This window comes from Lathyrus oleraceus, chromosome 5 (genome assembly GCF_024323335.1).
Source record: "Lathyrus oleraceus cultivar Zhongwan6 chromosome 5, CAAS_Psat_ZW6_1.0, whole genome shotgun sequence".
Classification (NCBI taxonomy): Eukaryota; Viridiplantae; Streptophyta; class Magnoliopsida; order Fabales; family Fabaceae; genus Lathyrus; species Lathyrus oleraceus.
The window spans coordinates 584,039,932-584,047,449 of record NC_066583.1 but is presented as its reverse complement, the minus strand read 5'-3'; the positions used below and the strand labels follow the sequence as shown (position 1 = coordinate 584,047,449).

Genomic DNA, 7,518 nt, shown 5'->3' with positions numbered 1-7,518 from the left:
AAGAAAAACAGACTTCTAATTACACTAACATGCCCTTTTAGTAACTAAATCAAACAGTTGTTTGAATAAAAGAAAAACAAGAGACCCTATTGTTTTGTTGAACAAACGAAAAACCAAATCCTATTTATTTTTCAAGATCTACTCATCATATCTAAATCAAATCAAATCTTTTTTGTTTGAATGGTAACTAAATCTATTACTATAAAACCACCCTGTATCGTTTAACCTAATCACACACTTAAATCTATCTCTCTTGTTCTCAATCTTTGATAAGTTTTAAAAGCTTTCAACATGAATAAACTCAAGGGGGATGAGCAATCAAACAATAATGTTATAGTTCGTCAAGTTTGGGCTTACAATCTAGAGAATGAGTTTCTTCTCATTCGTGGAATTCTACACGAATTTCATTTCATTTCGATGGATACAGAGTTTCCAGGAGTAATTTATGAATCTAAAGAGGACTCCACCGTACCTTATCACCTTCGTCGCCGGGACCCTTTAAATGATTACAATTACTTAAAGGCCAATGTTGATAATCTTAAACTCATTCAACTTGGCCTTACTTTATCTGATTCGGAAGGTAACCTCCCTGATTTTGGAACCAAAAACAAGTATATATGGGAATTTAACTTTCTGATTTTGACATTGAAAATGATCCACACAATCAAGATTCAACTGATATGTTAAGTCATGGAGGCATTGACTTCAAGCGCAATTTCTATTATGGGGTGAATTCACTACGTTTTTCTGAATTGATGATCAGATCGGGGCTTGTCTTCAACAATTCGGTTATTTGGGTCACATTTCATGGTGCATATGATTTCGGCTATTTAATGAAGATTTTAATGCGAAGAAATCTACCAAACACTTTGGAACGTTTTTTATTTCATTTGAAAGTAATATTTAGAAACATCTATGACTTGAAACACGTGGTACATCATTGCAAAGATTTGTACGGCGGTCTCAATAAAATAGCTAATACACTCGATGTGAACCGGGTCGTTGGAAAATCGCATCAAGCCGAATCAGATAGCTTGTTGACATTGCATGTGTTCATGAAAGTTATTGATATTTATTTTATCAATAATAAAATAAAAATAAACAAACATGTTGGAGTCTTATTTGGCTTAGAAATGTAACAAATATTGACATTGAAATATATAAAACTCAATTATTTTCTTTTTTTTATTAGTACTGTTCTCTCATGATTTAAATTATATTATGTTATTTCTTTGTACGTTAAACAAAATTTGTTGTATATGCTAAACGTCACCCATTTCATAATGAGAGGTATAGAATAATATTTAGCATACACAAAAATAGAAAGTGCAAATCCTTGAATGACTTGTAACCATAATACAGCATGATAATGAAACAATAGAGTTTAACAAGCTAGAACATATTTCTACACCAAACAAAATTACTATAGACTTTTTTATTTAGATAGACCAAACTTCGGGTCTTAAACTTGAACTTCACCTAAATACTAGCTAAGTCAAAACATGGAAATGAGTTTGTTCATAAATTTAAGTAGTTTGACTCTCCAATCACTTTTTTTTAACTTTTCTTCATCCGGGTTGAGACGGGAGGAGTAATAAAGAAACATGAAAAATTATACATTACCAGATAATTCAGCATTTTAATTATGTCGTCGACAGATCTTGAAATCTTTGCGTCTAACTCGATCGACCCCTTAGTTAGCCTACATCGAAATGATCTCCACATATCTATCAAATCTTCATCGGTCTTCAACTCAATAAAGTTGTATTTCACCCTTCCATTAATATCAATTCAAGATTAACGAAACTTGATCTTTCTCACCTTTCTCTTACCGGTATCATACAACAATTCATTTAACTTGAATGTCAAGGCGGCGAGAAATGTGGTGTCATCCGGAAGGCGGAACTCTACAAGATGTACATCTCTGTTGAAGTACATTTTTGCTTTAATCAAAAATTGAGGATGAGGCATTTTGAGATGTTTTTCTCAACAACAAATGAACCTCTATTTAGCAGTCGGCGCAATCACAACAGTACAAAGCTGTTTGCAAAATCCTAACCTTTGGAAATCTTTTAAAATTGAACTACCGAAAACTTCACATTGGTTGAAATTTTTGGTATAACATGATATTTTTTGAAAATACCATTAAAATTTCAAACATATCGAAAATATTTGTAATCTTTTATTTTACTTCATACTGAAAATTATAAATATACTACCCGAAATTTTGATTGTACCTGAAATTTTATATTACCTACTGGAAATTTTGTATACACATTTCAATTCAATTATAAACAGAAGGACTTTTGAAATTATCAAATAAAGCGGAAGTCTTAGGTATAAAAGAGGGGATGACAGGTTAAATCCTCCCGATCATATTATTTTTGTGAATAAACTGAAAACCCAAAACTTAATTGGGAAGATCTCCGTCCATAATTATCTATACCTTCTGTCATACCTCAATTTTGTCACTCAATCAATAAATCAATGCATTCACAAGACATTCGTATCATCCGCGTAACATAACATTCGTTTCAGCTCGCATTATGCTTAAAATGTCAACCAAAATAAATTGTCGGTTATACAAACAAACCGATTTAATCGTTTCTCAAATCTACATAAAATTAACGAACGAAAATTTTCAAAAGTGAACTTACAGACGTCAGTTTTATTAATCTACGGTTCACATAGTTTAACCTGACGTTTTCGTTTTTATTTTTTGACCTTTTTTACGATCGTCTTTTAATCAACCTGAGTCTTTTCAACTGAGCATTTTTTACTTTGGAATTTGATTAAAACCTTTATATTTTTTGCGCTGATCTTTACATAAAGGAAGCTAAAAAAAATTCTCTACAAGAAAAAAACTCTCTCCCTCACAACAAAACACTTACCTCACCTGCATTTCATCCTCCATCTAAACATACCACCACTCACAACCTTAACTAACTTCCACACAATTCATTTTCACTCTTCATCAATACCAATTTAACCATATCCTCCTCCTTCATGGTTCATGCACCTGAACTACACGTATTCATTTTCATTACTCTTCCACCATTATACATCATCTTTAACTCCAAACACCACTTGAATCAATTCCCGCTCAAAAAGTTTAAAGGAGATAGAAAAGAAAACTTCATATACACACTCCATGAAACAACCCCATTACAATCTTCATAAACTCATGATCACCATTAACCTCTAAACTCTTCCATACCAAATCTTCATGAAACCAACATCATTCTTCCACCATTTTAAACAAGCAATCCTCATATTAACACAATTTTCCTTCCATAACTAAATTTTATTTCTACCTTGGCTTCTTTTGTCATTTTAGAGTTCGGCGATGTTATTTGGTTTGTTAAGGCTCATTAAGATGTCATCTTTTACACCTATAATTTTACTTGTTTTTACTAACTATTCATTTTTCTTTTGATGAAAACATAATTTAATAGTATGAATGATAAGTGTTTTTATTTCTTTTTTAAAATAAAAAAACAAGCATTTTATTTTCAAAGGATAAATGAAAGTAAAAAATCTAAAATTGGTTCCTTGACTAAGATAGAGAATTTTGGTACAAATTTAGTTGCTTACTTTTTTAGTGTGCTAGATGGATACTGTTGAAATTAGTTGTCAAATCTCACTTCAACATTACCCATAAATTCAAATTCATCTAACTTACACAAGTTTCTAACAATTTTTCAAATCATTTTCAAAAAAACATGATTAAACCTTCGATCAACTTCGAGTTTCTTTTTTCGCTTTTTTGAAGCTTTGAAAATCTTTTCTCAATAATTTACCGATTGAAAAAGAATTTGGGCGGAAGTAATTTTCCTCTTCTTTCCCGAATATTCATGTGATGGCCGCACTTAGCCTATTGCTTGAACATTCGTTGATTGCCTCAAAACACTTTTAAAGAAAAAAATTAAGTTTATTCTTTCGTGGATGAAAAAAATTGAGGCGGAAGTAATTTTCTTCTCCTTTCCCGAGTATTCGTGTAATGGCCCTACTTAGCCTACCGTTCGAATACTGGTTTTAGCCCTGGAAAGACTACAAAAATCTCTTTTCATAAATGAGTATGCTTTATCCATTTCGACGCAAAACAAACAAAGACTTCATCCTCCAAGAGCGAGCAACAAGTAAAGGTTTAACCGCTCAAATGCGATATAAACAACACTTTTTAAAAGCAACCAACAAATAGTTCTTTTACTATAAAGAACTATGTAGAGTTGAGTTCTCCATTGCACCTGGAGATACACAGGAGCATGATTTTCAAATCTTGTCAGGCGCATTAATAAAAAACCCTAAAAATCTTTTCTTTCTTCTTCTTGCTCAATAAGTCGAATAAAACAACTTACTTAAGCTAACATTCAATCGCAAGTTTAACTAAAAGGTTCACGTTGAGTACAACACACATGAGAGATGCTAATACCTTCCTCTTTCCATAATCGATTCCCGAACCCGAATATGGTTGCGACGGTTGATCAATCACCATTTCTGTTATAGTTATTATCATTTTAATAGGTGAAAGTATGTGTGTTATTTACATTTTCCATAAAGATTGATTGGTTTATATCTCAGTTTCTTTAATTTTTGTATTTTTATGTGCTTTAATTATTTTTGGTATTTTTGATCTTTTTGGGAAGGTTGACGGGTTTTTTCGGAAAAGGAATTCAACAAATTTTCAAAAAGATTCACAAAGTATATTTTTCAGCATGTTGCATATCATGATAGGTGTGTGGTATTTTGATTATATCTAGAGCTTCATAATTTGGAATAACGTGGGACCAATGAAAAATGAAAACTAACATCAAGGGCTACAACTTTCGTTAAGACACCAAATGCTAATTCAGAATTTTCTTCCCATACGCATGTCAACTTGCTCACACCTGTATCAGGTCTGAAAAAATGTGTGTTTCTGCCCATACGCGTATGACCTGCCCCCAAACACCCCCATACGCAACCATACGCGTATGGGGGATCCAGTATTGCAAAAAAAGCTCTGTTTGACGTATTTAAAGCCAGAAAGTAATTTTTTAAAGTTTGGACTTGATTTTTAACGACATAAGGAGATTTAGGAGTGGGAGAACACAGTGGAAGCGAGGTGGAGCGTAATCTTCAAGGATTTTCACCATTGAAGACCTCTTCATCTTCAATCTTTGCAATGTTTCTTTTTATTAGAATGAGTAGCTAAGCACCATAGTGCTAGGGATGGATACCTGAGATTGATTTTGTTGATAACTCTTATTTGAACCTTGTATTGAATTACCTTTTATTTTCTAATAAATTTATTTCTTTTCTAAGTTAAATTATTTCTCTCATGGAAAAATTGAGGATGATTTACGATTATATGTTAGGCATGGCTGTCAACAATAATGCTTGGTGGAAATATTTTATCTTAAACATCACTTAGGACTAGGGATACCATTTAGAAACCTATATGCTTTGATAGACTAAAGTATATTTTCTTGATAATTGAATGCTTAAATTCATCTATAATTTAGTATGGACATATGAGTTAATTTGAATGTTTAAAGGTTTACTCACTAACGAATTAGGAGTAGATACACTTGAGAATGGTAATATGTGAAGATAAAGTAAGTTGATACAAGGTCAAGTGAGGATTATTAACGAGTTCATGATCAAACCCTAATTTCTAGCACACTTTACTCATATTGTTTTCTACTCTATTTTAATTTTGCTTTTGTTTAATATTGTTCACTACAAACCCAATTCGAAACCCCTGATTGCTTTTGTTTAACTATAAATAAACGTGAACTATGTATCATTAAGAAATTCTTAAGATCCATACTTGTGATTTCTCATTATTACCAGATTGACAGATTAGTACACTTGCTAATTTACCGATCAAGTTTTTGGCGCCGTTGTCAAGGACTGCCAAAGATTATAGAGTTTACAATTTTAGTTTTTAGTTGAAATTTTGTTGCTCTGCATTAAAATTTTTGTTTTAAGTTTATTTTTATTATATTATTATAAAAAAAGGTCGAGTTATTGTTGCTTCATGAATTCTTCTATACTTTGCTACTAATATAGTGTCTGAGTTTTGTATTCATGTATTATTTTGATACATTGCCACATGTATCTCCTGCATGTTGGTCACCTGATTCTGAATCACTTTGGAAGAGGCGGCTAAATTTTTTAAAGCATATAAGAGGGAGGTAAGAATTCTTATGAATGAATGTAAGGAAGCTAACTTTTATCCAAATAGGTTTATTTGGCAAGAGTTAAGGTTGGAATAAGAATATGTGAAAGAAGAAGAAAAATGCATGACATCAGTTGAAAAAGATGCGTTAAGAATAAAAGAAATTGAGGTAAACAAGAAATACTGGAAAGGAGAAAGAAGGCAACTTAAATATGATCTAGTTCTTGATGAAAGTGAAAATATAACAATCTGTGAAGATGTGGGTATCCAAAAACAAAATCTTCAACAAAAGAGTATCTCTAAAAACTATTTTAACAGCAAGGCAGATCAAAGGCAAAAAATTAACAAAGTATTGGATGTAATTTATGCCTTGTTCACTATAATCAAACTGAAAATGATTTGGAAGCAACATCATCAATATTTGAAGTTCATGACATTGCTACCAAACAAAAGAAAGAAAAAATATGACGTGTTCTTTATGTCATATATGCCACATGTCACACCCCGATTTTGACCATGAATCGCCGATTCAATACATACATCATAGCATTTACATCTATGCATAGCATAACATGCATTTCATACTGCACAGTGCCTAAAGTGTTAGTCGAAATAAATTTTAGAATCTACAGGCAAACCAGTCTAATCAATTTTCAAATGTGCGTCGAATCAGCGGGTGAAAAATTTCCAAATCAAGCTTGCAGACATCAGTTTTGTTAATCTACGTCTCACGTAGTTTAAATTGGTGTGCTCAATTTATTTTTCGGCTACTTTTTTTATCACATTTTGATCCGTCTGAGCATTTTAACCGGGCGTTTTCCATTTCAAATTTTGAAAAAAAAATTATGTTTTCAAGAGGTTTATTTTGCACTGATCATTGTGGTGCAGTTATTTTAATTTTCCGTGCACTTTTGCGTCTGCTCTTTTCTGATAACCATTACATGATTACACACACTGATGCATGGTGTTTATGTTTTCCCTGAGCCTTTCTAGTCATCCCATATATCATTGTTATCCTTTGTATACCTAATTTGAGCATGTAACCCATTATTTTTAAATTCAACACATCATTATCCCCCCAGACACTTCTTGTTTAGAGTTTTTGTGTATTATTTTTGGATCTGTGTTTCATTCTAAGTTTGGGGTAGTTGTTGAAATAGCAACCTTTAAGTCTGGGGTGGCTATTCAACATTGATAAAGGTGAGTGCATCTGGGAAAAAAGAGACAATATCTTTGCACTGAAAAATCGTCCAAAAATATATTTTGTCTTGCACAGAACTACATGGCTTTGAATTCCTCTTCGCACCTGAGGATACTTAGGAGAAAGACCCTCAATCTTGTCAAGCACCCTAATA

At 32.2% G+C, this 7,518-nt stretch overlaps 1 pseudogene; it reads left to right on the top strand.

The window, feature by feature from the left end:
* The first annotated feature begins 291 nt into the window (after nucleotides 1-291).
* On the top strand, nucleotides 292-1,139 carry LOC127082226 (probable CCR4-associated factor 1 homolog 11; annotated as a pseudogene).
* Nucleotides 1,140-7,518: the final 6,379 nt, after the last annotated feature.